Below are 19,340 nucleotides of genomic sequence, written 5' to 3'. Positions count from 1 at the left end.
CAGAGCCTCCATGTGCCACTCCCCCCCACCGCAGAGACTGTAAAGCCACTGGCACTGGGGTCTGAGTTGGGGTGTTGGTGGCCTCATGACTGTGCTATGTGACCCCAGTAAGAGTGAGGCCACCTCTCTGGGCTCCATGCTCAGCATCTGTAAACTGGGGAGGTGACAGCTTGTGGCGCTTGTATTCGGTGGGTGTAACACAATGACTTTACCCCCCAAACAAACAAATAAATTCATGCCAACACTCAGCTGGAGGCCTGTCCTCTCCAGCACTGACTCTGCACTGAATAAACTGGAGGGGCCTCAGAGCCAGCAAATGTTTCATTCAGGCAGAAGGTTCTGGAAGTTTCCCAGGCAGCCCACAGCTGTTACTTCAAGGTCGGAGATGAATCTGGCGAGGATGATGAATTTTTATAATCTTGCCCACAGGCAAGATTTTTGTTGTTGTTGTTGTATCTGCAAAAAGTCCAGCATCTCTCCTGGCAAAAGTTTTAGTTTTTATCAAATATTCAAGGTGGCTGGTACCTCAGGGGTCTCTCAAAGTTTCTAAGGATGGTCCTGTCCCACCTAGCACCTTAGTGCAATTAGTTTTAAATTTTAGTTTATTATTGGATAGAAACAGAGAAATTGATAAGGGATGAGGGAGATAAAGAGAGAGAGACAGAGAGACACCTGCAGCCCTTCTCCACCACTCGTGAAGCACACATGGCATAAACACAAGGGCCGGCGTAAGGATCCTGGTTCGAACCCCTGGCTCCCCACCTGCAGGAGTCTCTTCACAGGTGGTGAAGCAGGTCTGCGAGTGTCTGTCTTTCTCTGCCCCTCTCTGTCTTCCCCTCCTCTCTCCATTTCTCTCTGTCCTATCCAACAACAACAGCTATGTCAACAGTAGCAACTACAAATAAGTGCAACAACAAGGGCAACAAAATGGGAAAAATGGCCTTCCAGGAGCAGTGGATTCATAGCAGTGGATTGCCGGCACCGAGCCCCTGTGATAACCCTGGAGGTAAAAGAAAAAAAAAAAAGAAAGAAAGAAAATAAAAGGTAGAAATAATGAACTCTGAAGTAGAAATAACAAGTTCAGCTATACGTGAGCACCCCATAGTTTGCGGAAGGCTAGTAACATTTCCCAAACAATAATAAGATCTTTGAGGAAGGAGAGAAGCCTGCCCTGGCTCTCATGCAGACCTCTGAAACATGGACTTGAGAGAGAACACCACTCCGTTCCTGCCTGCAGGCTGAGGGAATGATGGAAACCTCATCTTGGGGCCGGGCAGTGGCTCATCCAGTCCACACGTTACCACATGAGGAGACCTGAGTTTAAGCCCCCAGCCCACACCTTCAGGGGGAAAGCTTTACTAGCGATGAAGCAGTGCTGCAGGTGTCTCTCTGTCTCTTTATTTCCCCCTCCTGTCTCAATTTCTTTCTGTCTCTACCCAATAATAAAATAATAATAACGCAAGATTTTTTTTTTTTGCCTCCAGGATTATTGCTGGGGCTCGGTGCCTGCACTACGAACCTACTACTCCTGGAGGCTTTTTTCCCCTTGTTTATCATTGTTGTTATTATTATTGTTGTTATGGCTGTCATTGCTGTTGAATAGGACAGAGAGAAATCGAGGGAGGACAGAAAGACAGAGATGGGGAGAGAAAGACAGACACCTACAGATAGATGTGCTTCACTGATTGTGAAGCGACTCCCCTGCAGGTGGGGAGCCGGGGACTCAAACTGGGATCCTTACACCCATCCTTGCGCTTTGTGCCACCTGCACTTAACCCACTGCGCTAAGGCCCGGTCCCCAAAAACGTAAGATTTTTAAGAGTCTGACACACTTCTGTCTCTGTGTAACTTCTCACCATACCCTCCATGAAGTGCCAGTGCCGTTCCCCACCATGGAGACCCCCTTTGTGTCCCCCCCACCTCGTCTTACTCCCCTCTGATAACCCCCCACACCAGCTTCAGAGTCCTAACAGTCACTCTGGCTGTTGTCATTATTCTTGCTCAGGGGTCGTGTGTTTTGGCTGCATATATTCCAAACACCACTGGGGTCTGTTCACTTTCCTGAGAGCTTGTTTGGAGGTTCTCACAGGGGAGTGCAACTACTCGGTCAACCTTCTCTATTTGGGGAAAGCCATCCTTTTTGACCGATAGCACAGCTTGGGGAGGGACGCACATGGAGCAGTGAGGGAGGAAGAAGACACCCGCCTAGCCAGCCAGATCGGCCAAGTCAATCCTGGCGATCAATGGGGTGACAGATGTCACAGCCAGATCGCCCTCACCTCCCTGCTCACTTTCTTACCCTCTTAAAGTGAGTCACTTTTTAAACGCCTCAGCAGTAATTCTCAGTAGAGACCAGCTGCACCCATCAGCTCTTGGGGAATCCTCCTCACTGCAAGAGTGAAAGGTGGGAGCAGAGTCTGGAAAATGTGAGAACCCCAGCTTGGGTCCAGGCGGTGGTGCACCTGGTTAAACACACACATTACAGTGTGCAAGGATCCAGGTTCAAGCCCCTGGTCCCCACCTGCAGGGGGAAAGCATTGAAGGAGGCCTGCATGTGTCTGTCTTTCTCCCACTCTATTTTCTTCTCCCCTCTCAATTTCTCTTTGTCATATATATATATATATATATATATATATATATATATATATATATATATATATATATTTTTTTTTTAAGAGAGAACTACAGCCCTGCAGAGAAAGGGTCAAGAAACATCTAGTACCTGGGTATTGGTGGGGGGTAGGAGGTGATTTATAAAGATGATGGGAGATTCTGGGAGCTGTGGCAGTCAGAGCAGACCAGAGGACAGGAAGGGGGTAGCTTTGGGACCAGGCTGCTGGACATCAGCCAGGGACCCCGAGGCTCACAGGGACCATGATGGACTTGGGGCCTCGACATGGAGGAAGCGGTGCTCCTCGAACCCCTTTGGCTGAGGGGCTGACAAAGGACAAGTATTTGTCACACTTGGATTTGGGACTGTGATTACCTCCCCCCCCCCCAAGAGTTTTCTCAGATAACAAAGATGCTGTTTCCAGCTTTATTTATTGTATTTATTTTTACAGAGCTGGGATCTTGCAGATGTGTGGTTTCACTGCTTCAGGGGACCTTTTCTCTTTCCCTTCCTCCCTCCCCCCTTCCTCTCTCTCTCTTTCCCTTCCTTTCTTATTCTTTATGTATTTATTGGATAGAGACAACCAGAAATCAGTTGGAAGGGGGAGATAGAGAGGGAGAGAGTAAAAGAGACACCTGTAGACCTGCTTCACTGCTCCTTAAGTTTTCTTCCTGCAGGTGGGAACCAGGGGCTCAAACCCAGGTTCTTGTGCATTGTAACATGTGTGCTCAGCCAGGTGTGCCACCACTCAGCCCCCCTTCCTTCCTTTCTTTTCCTTCTTCCTCCTCTCCTTCCTCTTTTTTTTTTTTTTACTTTCCTCCTCCTCCTCCTCCTCCTCCTGCTCCTCCTCCTCCTCCTCCTCCTCCTCCTCCTTCTCTTCCTCTTCCTCTTTCTCCTTTTTCCACCAGAACTCAGCTCTGGCTTATGGTGTTGTGGGGTTTGAACCCGGGACTTTGGAGCCTCAGGTATGAGAGTCTTTTGCAGAACCATTATGCTGTCTCCCCAGCACTTTCAGGTTACTTAAAAAAATATATGGGACAGGGTGGTGGTGCACCTCATTGAGCGCACATGTTACAGTGCTCAAGGACCCGGGTTCAAGTCTCTGGTCCCCACCTGCAGAGGGAAAGCTTTGCAAGTGGTGAAGCAGGGCTGCAGGTGTCTCTCTGTCTCTCTCCATCTCTATCTCTCCTACTCTCTCGATTTCTGGCTCACTCTAATAAAAAATATAATAAAATAATAATAATAATTAGAAAGTAAATCCTTCTTTAAAAAACTAAATAGAAGGCTGGTGAGATAGGTCAGCAGATAGGTCTCCTGCCTTGCCACTTGCACAGCCTGGGTTAGAGCCCTGGCACCACAGGGGCAGTGCTGTGGCAACATGGGCAAGCTCTAGTGCTATGGTGTCTCTTCCTCCTCTCTCTCTCTCTCTCCCTCTCTCTCTCTACCTGTGCCCCTATGGAGTGAAAATTTACCTGAGAGAGAAATGTTAGGGCAACACAACCAGAGGGCTCAGGAATCCAATTCCACTGGGACTTGCAACTTTTATTATCAGGAACCTTTGTTTTGCCCCATCAGCAAGAGGAAACCTGACGCTCAACCTGACACTGTTGACTGGCTACGGAAGAAGGGCAAATGCTAGAAGAAGAAGCAAGAGGGAAGAGATTCTGGTGAACACCTGAGGAAGTGAGAGGGTTGTTGCACTTTTCTGAGAGGGAAGAAGAAAAAGGAAGACAACTATGGGATGATTTCAGTCATAAGTGGATTACAGAGAAACACAAGAAGTTGAAGAAAGAAATTATATATATAATCTTGGGAGAACCCACTGGCAGGAAGAGATACAGAACTTTGATGGTGAGAATGCCATGAAATTATACCTCTAGTATCTTACAATATTGTAAATTACTGTTAAATCACTTATTATTTTTTTAAAAAGTGACTTGAAAGGGTTGGGGAGGCAGCATAATGGTCTGCAAAAAGACTTTCATGCCTGAGGCACCAAAGGTCCCAAGTTCAATTTTCAGCACCACCCTAAGCCAAAACTGAGCAGTTCTCTGGTAAAATTTAATTAATTAACTAATTAATTAAAAATGGTTTATTTTTATTATTTTATCTTTTTTAAGATCTATTTTTTTAAATATTTATTTCCTTTTGTTGTCCTTGTTATAGTTATTATTGTTGTTGTTATTGATGCCCTCTTTGTTGGATAGGACAGAGAGAAATGGAGAGAGGAGGGGAAGACAGACACCTGCAGACCTGCTTCACCTCCTGTAAAGCGACTCCCCTGCAGGTAGGGAGCCAGGGGCTTGAACCAGGATTGTTACACCACTCTTCACCTGCTGTGCTACCGCCCAACTCCCTTATTGTTTTATCTTTAAAATATTTGTTATTTATTTATTATTGAATAGAGACAGAAATTCAGAGGGGAGAGGGAGATAGAGAGGGAGACAGACACCAGTAGCCCTGCTTCACCACTCATGAAGCTTTCCCCCTGCAGGTGGGGGCCGGGGGCTTGAACATGGGTCCTTGTGCACAGTAATGTGTGCACTCAGCCAGATGCACCACCACCAGGCCCCTCCCAGTATCTTTTTATTGCCTGCGTCTGTGTTCTCATACCAGCCCAGCTCCCAGGAAAGTGCTCACACAGTAGGTCTGCAGAGGCTGTTGGGCAACTAGCTGCCCACATGTCTCTCCTGATCCACCTGGGCCTGACCTCTGCTGGGGTGGGTTGAGGGGTCGGGGCCAGGGGCCAGGGAGTCAGATCCGGGTGGCTCTGATCCCGGCTTCTCAGAGTGAAACTTGGGTCCCTCCACTGCTTCAGCTCTGGGATGAGAGAAGTTTCTGGTCACCCTGCCATTTCTGTTTCTGTAATCCCCTCTGCTTAACAAGAACGAACGCAGCCTCCCCAGAGAACATACCGCACTGGGAAAATGGTCTTTTATTCTTCTGTGAGCGTTGTGTAAAGAATCTGTCCGTCCTCATAATTTTTCTTCACTATTCCACACAACGTTCATTGTCACACTGTGTCACAAACCCTGGGAGCCCAGGGGACAGCTCAAACATCTCTTCAAGGCCCTTCAGTGCAGGAAAACATCCTCTCTCCCTCTCTCTCTCTCTCAATGCCATTAGTCCTTTCCCAGATAAGGCTTGGTGGCACATGAACTAAAGCCTAGAGAGCAGCTTTCTATCCACTGGACCTACTTTTGGGTGAAATACGGACAGGGTGGGGAGGTGGCTCAGTGATTGAGCACAGGCCTTGACTGAATGCCAGAGGCCCGGGGGCCTGGTGGTGTTGCACCCAGTCAAGTGCACGTAAGTATTATGTGCAAGGACTGGGTTCGAGTCCCTGCTCCCCACTTGAAAGGGGGGGGGTCGTTTCACAGCAGTGTAGTAGGCCTGTGGGTGTCTGTCTTTCTCCCTCTCTACCTTCCCTCTCAATTTCTCTCTGTCCTATCCAACTGTAAAAAAAAAAAAAAAAAAAAAAAAAAAAAAAAAAAAAAGCCTCCAGGAGCAGTGGACTCATAGTGCCAGCTCCAAACCCCAGTAATAGCCCTGGAGGCAAAAAAAAAAAAAAAAAGCCAGGGTCCCTGGGCTGGATCTCTGGTACCATACAGCAAGAAAGACAAAAGACAGAAATGAAACAGAACCCTGTAAATGGTGGAGTGGTGCTGTAGTCTCTCTCTCACTTAAAAATACCCATATCTGTCTTGATTCATTTCCCTCTCACTCTCACCAGTAAATACGGACATTGGAGCAGAGAGATTGATTAACTTATTTTAATTTCTTCATTGGGGTTTACAGTCGACAGTAAAATACAATAGTTCTTACATGCATAACCTTTCCCAGTTTTCCATGGAACAATACAACCCTCACTAGGTCCTCCTCTGCCTGCCAGCATGTTCCCAGGACCCTTCCCGCCCACGCCAGAGTCTTTCACTTTGGCATAGTTTACCAACTGAGCCGAAAGCTTTAAGCCTGAGCTTCATTCCTACCGTCAAAGGAAGCTCGTCCACACCTGGTGTTCCCTGTCGGACGCCAACGGCTGCTGCCTGGGGGGACTCCAACTCACCTCACTGCCACCCGCCCCATCCAGCCCCACAGCCTCCTCTGAGTATCAGCCCAGGGATGCGTCCGACTGCCAGCAACAAAAGCCAAACTAACCAAACCCTAAACCAATAAGGCCATTCTCCTCAGACAGCGGAAGTCTGAAGGGGACGACTATTTCGATGAAGAGCTTGTCTGCTTTGGAGATTCTCTTGGCCCTTCTCTCCCCCCTCTCTTTCTTCCTTTCTTTCTCTCTCTCTTCTTTCTTTTTTAAATTATCATTATTTATTGGATAGGGACAGCCAGAGATCAAGAGGGTAAAGGGAGATAAAGAGGGAGAAAGAAAGAGAGATACCTGCAGCACTGACAAAGCTTCCCCCTGCAGGTGGGGACCAGGGTCTCCAACCCAGAGCCTTGTGCATTGTAACATGTGCACGGTCAGCCAGATGTGCCACCACCCGGCCCCTCTCTTGGTCTCTCTCTCCAGGTCACAAAGTGGCTCCTTCAGCTCCAGCCATTACATCTGAGTTAGAGGCAGTAAGAGAGAAAGGGCTAACTTTTTACATTAGGAAAACCAAGGCTTTTTCCTGGGCAGCTTTTTAAATGTTTAAAACAGGTTCCTGCTCAGGCCCGAGTGGCTCGAACCTGTGTGGGTGGATCCCTAGGCAGGCAAAGGGTGTTGTGTCTGAAATATGGGCAAAGGGCGACTCCTCGTTTTAGTGTTACATTTGCACATGGTGCCTGGCTGCTGGGTGAAGCCCGTGCCCTCTCAGACCCCCTGGCAAAGCAATCCCAGCTCACCTAAAACCGGACACTGACTTTTTCCTGCAAGATTGTCAGTTTGTCCATGGGACCTTGGGGGGCAGGGGCTGTCTCTGTTGCATGTGTCCCCTCGATCATTTGAATGATGGAGCGAGAGCCCTGCAGCTGCTGACAGATACTGTCAAGTGAGGACCAGGAATGGAAACAGCTATGACAGCACCGCTATAAGACCTTCTGTGTCCACACCTGTGTGCCCCTCAAGAAACCAGACTCCCCCCCCCCCCCGGAAAGGGGCAGAGGGGTTTCCAGGCAAAGTGAAAATTAAGATGTCCCCAGCAGGCCAAACAAGCTCACCTGGACAGTGTGTTGCTCTGCCATGTGCGCAGCCCAGGTTCAAGCCCAGCCTCTGCCCCATCCTAGGAAGCTTTGCGCTGTGGTCGGTCGCTCTCTTTCTCTCTCTCTCCCTGTCTGGATTTTGGAGAAGGTCCCAGAGATGTGAAGAGAGACCTGAGAGCACCCAGAGGTGGAGGCAGGAGCCAGTCTGCAGTCACTGTCTGGGCTGTGTCCAGATCCTTCTAGAACCTTCTGGGTGGAGCCCGGACTTGTGCTTCTCTCTCTCCGCTCCTGAGCTCAAGCAGCCACCATGCCCCCCTCCCTGTCCCTTCTCCACCTGCTGCATTGTGCCTGTGTAGCCATTGCATGTCTTAGGGGGCTCCCCCCACCCCACATTCTACTCCAACCTTCAGCTGTGTGGCTGAGCAGGGAGAGGCGGGTATTGCTGGATGTCTAGGCAGGACCCTTATGCCACGCGTCCCCCCAAGGAGGAAGGATGAACACGAGGCCATTGTCACCCCCCAGGAGAGGGGCCCTGGGTCAGGAGGGAGGGAGCTGCCCCCGCCGCTCCAGGGCTCCCCAGTGAGGCAGCGGGCGGCTGTCAGACACAGGCTTCCCCAGAAGATGTCGTGTCCCTGGGGAGAAAGGCCGGGCGCCGTGTTTTATCAGCCATGTACACATGTAACCAGAGGCCCAGCTGAAAGGCCGAAGCTGCTTCTCTGAGTGTGTATGTTGTGGGGGCGGCAGGGGAGGCTTATCTCTGCAGGGCGGACCACTGGGACATGGTGGGTTATGCTTTCTCTCAGGGTGGCTCTGGGGACCCAGGGGAGAGGGCCTCTTGCTTTCATATTTAGAAATGAGAGTCAAGTGTGTATAGAACAGACAGGCTGCAAAAGAATAAGAAATACCCAGAAACTGGAGTGTGTGTGTGTGTGTGTGGGGGGGGGTGAGCAGTGTTGCACCTAATTGAGTGCACATGTCACAATGTGCAAGAACCTGGGTTCAAGTCCCCAGTCCCTACCTGCAGGGGGGAGGCTTCTTGAATGGTGAAGCAGGGCTGCAGGTGTCTGTCTGTCTCCTCTCCCTCTTTATCTCCCACTTCCTTGTCAATTTCTCTCTGTCCAATCAAATGAAAGGAAGAAAGAGGAAGGAAGGAAGGAAGGAAGGAAGGAAGGGAAGGAGGGAGGAAGCAAAGAAGGAAGGAAGGAAGGAAGGAAGGAAGGATAAAGAAAAAATGGCAGTGGATTCATCCTGAAGGCACTGAGCCCCCAGGGACAACCTTGGTGGCAAAATAAATGAATAAATGAATCTGTACAGTGGGAGACAGAGCTAGAAGGAGAGACAGAGGGAGAGGGGGAGAGGAAGGGGGTGGGGGAGCGGGAAAGGAGAGGGGAGGAGAGAGATCCAGAGAATTTGCCTGGGTTTGAGTTCAGGGCCACTGTCCCCCCACCCCAATCTCAGAAGGATGGGGAGGGGCTCAAAGCACTCCCCTGGGGGGTCTGGGGACACAGGAGGCCACTCGGGCACAGGGCTGGATGGGACACCGTCCCCTCTGCTCTCCCGGTGAGCACAGCCCCCCGGGGCCCAAGGCTGTGCCTGCGACATCAACCCAGTGAAGCTGGGTAAGGGGAGCAGGACAAACCCTGGGCAACACATGGGGGACACCGGGGGACAGAGCAGATAGGGCACAAACAGCCCAGGGGCTCTGCTCGCCAGAGGGGGCAGAGTGGGGAGAGAGCGCAAGGGGCCGTGGATTTTTTTTTTTTTTTTTAGTATTTTATTTATTACTGAGAAAGGAGGAGAGAGAGAGAGAGAGAGAAAACAAACCAGACATCACTCTGGTACATGTGCTGCCGGGAATTGAACGCAGGACCTCATGTTTGAGAGTCTGATGCTTTATCCACTGCACCACCTCCTGGACCACCCCAGTGGATTTTATGGTAAAAAAAAAGGAAGAAGAAGGAGAAGGAGAAGGAGAAGGAGAAGGAGAAGGGGAAGGAGAAAGGGAAGAGGAAGAGGAAGAGGAAGAAGAAGGAGGAGGAGGAGGAGGAGGAGGAGAAAGAATCATTCATGATCACTATCGCCATCTGAGGTGGCAAGTGGCTCATCTGGTAGACACACACGTCTTTATGCTCAAGGACTGGGTTCGAGCCCCTTGGGTCACTATGTGGGAATACCTGCAGGGGGGAAGCCTTTTAAGTGGTGGAGCAGTGTTGCAGTGTCCCTCTCTCCTCTCTCTCTGTGTATCTTACCTTCTAAAAACAAAAATAAATAAAAACTAATAGCCCTGGGGACAGTGGGCTTGTTGGGTAGTCACTGAGCCCCATGGACAACCCTGGTGGATAAAAAAAGAAAGAAAGAAAAGAAGAAAAAAAAAAGGCTGGGCAGTGGCGGCACACCCGGCTAAGCTCAAACATACGAAGCACAAGGACCCATTCGAGGACCCAGGTTCGAGTTCCTGGCTCCCTACCTGCAGGGGGGTCATTTCACAAGTGGTGAAGCAAGTATACAGATCTTTCTCTCTCCCTCTCTGTCTCTCCCTCCTCTCTCAGTTTCTTTCTGCCCTATCCAATAAAATGGGAAAAAAATGGCCACCAGGAGCAGTGGATTTGTAGTGCCAGCACCAAGCCCCAGTGATAACCCTGGAGGTTAAAAAAATAATAAAAATAAAAACAAAAACAAATGATTGAGCGTGATAGTCACAACACCCTGGAAAGCTACCAGCCTGAGCACCTTCTGGGTATGTGTGGAGGAGGCTAGTTTCTATGGCTTGGGGAGCACGGGGGAGATGGGGACCCCATATAACGCAGACCCCATGTGATGGGGCACTTTGTGGTGAGGACTTGGACATGTTTTCTGAGCATCTACCCCCCCCCCCACCAGGGCTCTGCTTGGACCCCGCTACACACCCCTCCTTCAAAAGTTTGCGAGAGGATGAAAGAGAGACAGTAAGAGGGGGAGAGGCCAGGAGGGGGGAGAGAGGGAGAGAGAGAGAAAGAGAGAGAGAGAGGTGAGAAGGCAAGAGCCCATCTGGGCAAAGAAGCACATTGAAATTGCCCCACATTAAAAATTCAGCAGCCAGTGAATTTTCAAGGGATTTGTAGTAATTAGATGACAAAACGTTGGCAAATCTCAGGCTTGCCAAAGATGTTACTCGGGGGGTCAAAGACTCCACACTTTCGGCTGGGCAATTTGTGAGTGTCAATCACTCGCTGCCTCCGGAGAGCCGGCGGGCTGGCGGCTGCATTCTAAGGAGGGCTGGGGCTGCCTGCAGCCCCGCAGGACCCCAGACACCCCCACCTGCCAGCAGGATTCCAGACACCCCCAACTGCCAGCAAGACCCCAGACCCCCCAACTGCCAATAGGACCCCAGACTCCAACTGCCAGCAGGACCCCAGACCCTGGCCGCTGGGGCTCAGTAGACAGGCCTCCCCTCCTCACTGGGAGTTCCCTGTGGAGGCTTCAGGGAAGGGCCCCAGGGAGGTTCTGTGTGTTCACTCTGGAAGTAGGGACAGGGGCTCCAGGCAGGATGATGGGGGGGGGGGGCTTCTGAGCTGTACAGCCCAGGCGAGTCACTAGCCTCTCTGAGCCCGTTTCTGTATCTGGGAAATGGACCGGGAGCCCCTCTCCCACCCTTAGTGGGGCTGGGGTGACCCAAGGCTGTAGGCCGGAGAAGGATCACCATGGGAGCACATCCAGGAGAGCAGCTGGACCTGGTAAGCCTCTGCTTTAGATGAGCTGGGGCAGCCCAGAAGGGGCACAGAGGATAAAGCACTGGACCCTCAAGCATGAGGTTCTGGGTTCAATCCCCAGCCAGTGATGCTCTGGTTCTCTCTCCTATTCCTCTCTTATAAATAAGTCCTTCCTTCCTTCCTTCCTTCCTTCCTTCCTTCCTTCCTTCCTTCCTTCCTTCCATCTCTTTTACTTACCAGAGCCCTGCTCAGCTCTGGCTGATGGTGGTGTAGGGGATTGAACCTGGGACCTCAGAACCATTATGCTATCTACCCCGTCTATGAATAAATCTTTTTTTACAAGGGGGTGGGCAGGTAGTGGCTCACCTAGTTAAGTGCTCACATTACAGTGCGCAAGGACCAGGTCCAAGCCTCTGGTCTCCACCTGCAGGGGGCAAACTTCACAAGTGGTGAAGCAGGGCTGCAAGTGTCTGTCTGTTTCCCTCTTGCTCTCCCCCCTTCAATTTCTCTCTCTATATATCCAATAATGATGATGATAACTAAAAAAAAAAAAAAAGGAGCTGGGGGCCTGTGAGCTAGCATACCTGGTAGGTGGCCTGCTTTGCCATGTGCATGGCCACTGTTCAAGCCCCCGGCACACCACATGGGAGCCCTAAGAAAGTGGGGGGAATCCCGGGTGTGATGTCTCCCATCCCTCTCTTTTGAAGTTGGTCTGCATCAGGGGTGGGGTGGGGGAATCCCTGCTGACAATAAAATAGATGAAAGAAATAAAAGAAACTGTCAGGGCTCTAAAGCAGGAGGTCCTGAGTTCGATCCCTGGCCCCATTCGTGCCAGAGTGATGCTCTGCTCCTCCTCTCGTGTTGCTGACAGGGCGAATGGAAACTGAGGGACAGGGGCACTAGGACGGGTGTCCGATGCAAAGTGATCGGGCATGCACCAGGCTCCTGTACCCAGGGGTGTGGGCACTCGCCGCAGTGGCAAACCACTCCCTCCCTGGCTTCCCAGGAAATGCCAGAGGTCCTGGGGGACCCCCCGGGGACATGGATGGGAAGAGGGACGGAGGCTCCAAGTCCCGCCTCTGCCCACACCGGTGCCGGCCCTTCTGTCTGCCTGACAGTGTCACAAGCTGACACTGAGCTTCCCCATCCGGGGCTGGGCCTGTATCTCTCCTAGCACCTGACAAAGGTGTGACCCTCAGAAGGTGGTCCCTTGCCCAAGGTGAATGGGTATGGGGACCCCAGGACCAGGCAGCCCGGAGTTGGGCCAAGGCTGATGCATCTGGGGCCCCGGGCCTTCCAGCCATGACCGTAGGGACCCAGGACCAGCTGTCCCAGGACATGGCCTTTAACCTGTCTCTACCGCTGAGACTGTCACAGCCTCCAGGGCAGGAAGTCAGGTTTGCAGAGCAGGCTCAGAGGACAGGGAGGCTTACTCTCCTGTGTGAGCCCTTGGGGGTTGGGGGTCACAGAACAGATGCCACTCCCCCAGCCTCAGGGCAGTCCTCACGGGAGTCATGACTCTGTGGACAAGCACACGAGGGCTCTGGAGACCAGCTCCCTGTGTCGTATCACAGGCCCAGCACTAGGGAGCTGTGTGGTGTTGGGCAGGCTGTGCCCTCTCTGGGCTCCTTGTCTGCAGAAGACTGGGTGCACTGAGACAGGGAAAACGTTCTAGAAGGGGACAGATCACCTCTGGTCAAGGGCATGACTGCCAGCTGGGGAACTTCACTTGCATGGGGGAGGGAGGAACACACGCTGACACCCCCCCCCCCCCCCCCCGCCACACACACACCCTGCCTCAAGCCCTCTCCTGAAAACACCCAACTCAGGCTGGAGCAACAGCTCACTTGAACAGGGTGCTACTTTGCCCTGTGCCCAACCCAGGTTCCAGCCTCCTCTCCTCCACTTTGGAGGAAGAAGCTTGCGGGGTGGAGATGGGGAACGATGGTTTCTGAACTCTGCAGTCTGCCCCTTCTTTTTTTTTTTTTTTTCTTTTTCCTCCAGGGTTATTTGCTGGGCTTGGTGCCTGCACCATGAATCCACCACTCCTGGAGGCCATTTTCCCCCCTTTTTGTTGCCCTAGTTGTTGCAGCCTCGTTGCGGTTATTATTGCCATTGTTGACGTTGCTTTGTTGTTGGATAGGACAGAGAGAAATGGAGAGAGGAGGGGAAGACAGAGAGAGAGGGGGAGAGAAAGATAGACACCTGCAGACCTGCTCCACCGCCTATGAAGTGACTCCCCTGCAGGTGGGGAGCCGGGGGTTCGAACCGGGATCCCTACACCGGTGGCTCTGTGCCACATGCGCTTAACCCACTGCGCCACCGCCCGACCCCCTAGTCTGCCCCTTCTTTCCCTCTGCTCTGGGGGTACTGTTTTTCCTGAACCCTTTCTGGCTCAGCAGGGCATGAGGCATGGTGCCTACAAGCTCCAGGCAGTGCAGAGGGGCTGCAGGCTGAACCCCACAGTCAAGCTCAGAACCTGGAGAAACAAGGAGGCTGTCACCTGGGACGGAGAGGGAACTGCAGGGTCCTGTGTCCTTGGTGCCAGTGGCCAGGGTGGGCATCAAGCCCTCTACTGAGCCTCCCCCTCCCCCCCACTTTCTGTGTCTGTGACGTTCCTCAGTTCTATGTCCCTTCCCTATTCCGGTCACATCGTGCCCACACCTGCCTGCCGTCCCATTCTTCCCAGACCCAGTTTGGGGTGAAAGCCCTGCTTATTAGTCAATCTGGCTCCCACTCAGTGTGAATCACCAGGCCTGATTGATATTCATGAGTGAGTGCTTGGAGGCCCCAGCCAGCCGCCAAGTGATGCATGCCTGGGGGAGGAGGCCACTCTGAGGATGTGGAGACAGGAGCCTTGAGGCTGGGGACTGCGTGACAACCTGGGAGCCTCCCCAGGCAGATGAGGGTCCAACCCTTTGGTGGCTGGGTCCTGTGTGTGTGGGGGTGTTTCCCTTGCAGTCTGAGTGAGTGGTAAGCGCCTGGGGGCCCTCTCCTCATAGCTGAGTCACAGCCCCCCTTCAGCAGGGATGTCGCCTACAGGGGCGCACTGCCCAGCACCCCTTCTCTCACAGCCCCCCCCCCCCAGCTGTTCTTCTGGGAGCCTGGCATGAGGTGTCACCAGTAGGGGGTGGGGGTTGGAAACTGTGCTTATGGGGATCCCACCCCAGCAGAACCGGCTATGCTCTCTGGTTTTCAAGGAAGCGTGGAAGCCAGGCGGTGGCACACCTGGCTGAACACATGTGCCGTGTGTGCAAGGGTTCAAACCCCTGCTCCCCACCTGTAGGAGGGAAGCCTCATGAGTGGTGAAGCAGGTCTGTAGTTGTCTCTTGATCTTTCTGTCTCTCCCCTTCTAAATTTCTCTGTCCTATCAAAAGACAATAGTAATAAAGGAAGGAAAGAATGGAGGGAGGAGAGGGGAAGGGCTGGGGAGATAGCGTAACAGTTCTGCAAAAAAGACTTTCATGCCTGAGGCTTCAAGGCCTAAGGATCAATCCCTAGCACCACTATAAGGCAGAGCTGAGCAGTGCTCTGTTTTTCTCTCTCTCTGTATCTCTCATTAAAAAAAAGAAAGAAAGAAAGAAAGATGTTTTAAAAAAGGAAAGAAAGAGAAAGATGGGAAAATGGCCACCAGGAGCAGTGGCTTTGTAGCGCTGGCACCTAGCCTGAGATAACCCTGGTGGCAAAAAACAACAAAAAAACCCCCAACAAATTCTCCCCAAACGTGCACGCACACACACGTTACTAAGTACAGTCACGGCTGGGACTGATCCCAGCTTTGTATTTCGGGGCCCCAGGGCATAGCCTGCACCCCAGGGGCATGGGAGGCTCCTCAGTGAGAGGCCTGCCGGCGACAAGCACAAATCCAGACCCTCAGAAAGAGGCAGTGAGCCTGCACAGACACTTGACAGGCAGCTAGGGGAACCCCGCTGCCCTCCCATTCCCCCCCCCCACTCATGGAGAAGAGGGAGGGTCTAGGCTGGGGGAGACTGAGCCTGCCCCAAAGCGATCACCCCTCTCCCCCCTCCCCTGTCCAGAGGGATGGGAGGTGCAGAGATGGACACCCTCCCATGTGTCTGTCTGTCTCCTAGGACAAGAGCAAGGGATACTGCCTTCCAGTCCTCCTACCCCCAAAAGTGGGGCCACATCATGCTCCCCCTCCCCCCTCCATTTGGCATGAGGGTTCAGGACTGGAGTTGAGGCAGAGTGTGAACCCCAAGGCTCAGTTCCACACACACGCCCCGAAACACTTCCCAGGGAAAACAGGGTGCAGGGAGGGATGAGTGTCACAGTGCCCACTGAGCAGCACTTCCTCTGTGAGTGGCGACAGGTGGTGTCACCTGTCTGGCCTGTTTTCAAGAAGCCACATAAGGGGTCCCATTCGGGCCCCCCCTGCCCCTGGGGACATGATAAGACCCGGCCCATGCTCTCAAGGGGGCAGTTGGGCAGGTGTCAGGAAGTCACTGCCAGGTGACAGTGGGAGGGGCCCTGACACAGGGTGGCAGGTGGGGATGGCTCAGGGCCGTGGCGTCTGGAGCTGAAGGAGGTGCCTGGTCACTGTGGGGGCAGGGCAGGGGGCATGGGGCGTGGACTAGGTAACAGATGGGGGCTGGCACCCAGGAGGGGGTGGGCACAGCGTGTGTGGGTAGTGACTGCATGCTGTCCTATACTTCACTGTCACCCCCACATTCATGCCATGCCCTCTCCCTGACTTTGGGGTTCAGACACAGGATTTTCTGTCTTTTTTAAAACTTTATTTTGATAGGACAGAGATAAATTGAGATGGAAGGGAGATGGAGAGAAAAAGAGACACCTGCAGACCTGCTTTACCATTTATGAAGCTTCCCCCATGCAGATGGGGACTGGGGGGTCTTGAACCTGGATCCTTGTACATGGCAACACACTAACCAGGCGAGCCACTGCACAACCTCCTCCCCCCACTGCCTTTTTTGTTCTTTTTCAGGAGAGTTGATAAAGGAGAAGAGAGAGACATCTGCAGACCTGCTTCACTGCTCATGAAGCCTCTCCCCTGCAGGTGGGGGCTGGGGGCTTGAACCTGGGTCCTTGTGCATGGTAATGTATATGCTCAACCAGGTACACCACTGCCAGGCCCCATCATATGATTTGCTTTGGTCAATGGGGCAACCTGGAAAGGGGATTTGAACCTCATTCTGCTGCTCCCTCCTTCCCCCAAGGACGTGACCCACAGTAGAAGACAGCATATAAACTGACACAGGAAGTGACCTCACCAGCTCCAGACTGACAGCATGTAAACTGACACAGGAAGTGACCTCACCAGCTCCAGACTGACAGCATGTAAACTGACACAGGAAGTGACCTCACCAGCTCCAGACTGACAAGCATGTAAACTGACACAGGAAGTGACCTCACCAGCTCCAGACTGACAAGCACAGGTGCGTTGTTTGAAGTTTGAGACTGTTAGCACAGCTTTGGCCACAATAAGCCACACGAGGAAAGGTGTCCATGTAGCAAGGCTGAAGGCTATGAATTTCCCTCTAAATGGAGCTTTAGCTGCTACCAGACACATGGGTGTGCTCTGATTACCATCTTTTCTAGACCTCCTGCAACCTCAGTGATTATTTTTTGACTCAAGTTGAGATGTTTGCATTTCGAGCCTTTTTTTCCCCCCTTCCCACCTCTGCCTGTGATGGAGGCAGTGGCACTGCCAGCACGTGGGTTATGTGCCGACCATTCCCTGTGCCCTGTCCCGCATCAAAGACCCTACACCTCCCACAGGCCTGGCTGGACTGGGTGTGGACTGTCCAAGTGGGGGGTGGGCAGGAAGCCACCATGAGCATTTATGGTGAGGAATCGGGGGAGGAGGTGACAGGGTGGCTGGACAGGGCCTGGATGGTCACCTGGGGCAGACGTCCATTTCCACCCTAGCATGGGAGAACTCATGGTTGAAGCCCCAGGAGGTGGTGTGGTGGATAAGGTGCTGGACTCTCTAGTATGAGGTCCTGAGTTCAATTCCCAGCATCATGTCAGAGTGATGCTCTGGCTTTCTCCTCCTCTCTCATAAATAAAAGTTTGAGAGAGACAGAGACAGAGAGAGATAGAGAAAAGGGGCTGGGGTGACAGCATAATAGTTCTACAACAAGACTTTTGTGCCTGAGGCTCTGATGTCCCAAGTTCAAGCCCCAGCAATATCATCAGCCAGAGCCGGTGGCCTGGTCTCTCTCTTGCTCATTAAAATAAATATTTAAAAGGGGGGGGGAGAGGAAGGGAGGGAGGGAGAGAGGGAGAGAGAGAGAGGAAATCACACTGTTGAAAGGTTTAAGCTTGGTGGTAGTGTGTGTCTTGTGGTCCTGAGTTCTTGTGGAGTCCAGCCCAGGGGCAGCTGGGGGGAGTAGGGGCTTCTCTGGGGATGTGTGGGGGGATGCCAGGGAACTGCGGGCTCTGAGTCCCTCCAGGGCTTCTCCCAAAGGGTTAAAGTCAGTCTCATCAAAATTCAGATTTCGGCAGGCGATGATCGCTTCATCCCTCCCTCCCGGCCTCTGAGCGTCTGACTGGCAACCATTTCCTATTTCAATCTCGGCAGAACAAATTGAATTCCATGTTGAAGCCCGCTTGGTGCTGTTCACACCGCCTGCCCGCCCGCCCGCCTCGCACTAATCTGGGGAGCAGGCGGGAGCAAGGGTGGCCATGTGGGCCTGGGGCCCTGCCAGCTGCCCCCTGCCCGGGGCTTGGGAGACAAGAGCTTGTGGGGGGTTGCCAGCCCAGGGCTCGAAGAGCGTGCGTTTGTTCTGAGAGCACTGTTAGCCTCTGACCACTGTGTTCACTGGCCCAGGGACCCCTTCACGCCTGGGGTCACCCCACAGCTGCTGGTCTCCCAGCTGTGAGCTTCTGTCCAGCTGTACAGTGCAGGGCCCAGACCCTGGAAAAGCCACGGTCACTGTGATAGGATGTCCCTGCCCGTGCGACGTCCTGGGCCCCGATTACTCCCGGATGGGGTCTGGCTACGCTGGGTGAGTGGACAGAGGTCACCTCCTCCAGGCTGCCTCCCCAGACTCTCCTCGCTGCAGCCCACCTTCTTGTGCTGTTAAGACTTATGTGTGCTTGTGTGTGTGTGTGGGGGGGGGGAGTGGGAATGTCTGACTTCTCAATGCAGTTACCCCAAGTTCCCCTCACCCTTGGCAACAGCCAGAAGATTCTCTCAAATGTGCACCCAGCGTCCGGCCTCCCAACCCTGTCTGATCTTTCTAAGCCCATGAGGGAGCTGTGCATATGCTTATTCTGAAGAGGTGGAGATCCTGTGCGCGCGTACGTGTGTGTGTGTGTGTGTGTGTGTGTGTGTGTGTCTGAGCTCCAAGCACAGCAGTGCTCACTCGTCCGTCCTCCACCTCTCAGTGACCATGTGTCCGTCACGGGAGGGGCCTGGAGCAGCGCTGTGGTCAGCCCTGCACCTCTCCTCTGTCTCCAGGCTCAGCCCCTTGTCCACCCTTTGGAGCCCCCTCCCAGTCCCTGCAGGGCAGTGCTGTCCCCAACCCTGTGGGCCCTGGGTGTCCTCACCCAGCCTCCCTCCTCCTCAGATTGTGGGGCACAGCCACCGTCTCCAGGCAGACGCACCTGGTCCCCATAGCCGCCCCCTCCCCCCTGTCTGTACATGACCAAGAAGCTCCTCTAGTCCTGGGGTGCAGGTCGACTGAGGTTCCTACCCGACTCACCTCTGGGGTCCAGGGTCACCCTGCACCTGGGGAGTGACTGTAGTACCTGGAAGGCTTTTGTGGGGACCCTTGCTTCTTTAGAGGGGGTGCTTGATAAATGCTGGGTAAACAGGTGCCCAGGGGCTCCAGGGAGACTCTGGGGGGCTTAGCAATTGGGTGTGGCTTTGGAAAAGAGGGGTCATTTGATTTGGGCTTTGAGGACTGCGTAGGAGT

Source organism: Erinaceus europaeus, chromosome 6 (genome assembly GCF_950295315.1).
Source record: "Erinaceus europaeus chromosome 6, mEriEur2.1, whole genome shotgun sequence".
Taxonomy (NCBI): domain Eukaryota; kingdom Metazoa; phylum Chordata; class Mammalia; order Eulipotyphla; family Erinaceidae; genus Erinaceus; species Erinaceus europaeus.
This window is presented reverse-complemented; position numbering follows the sequence as displayed.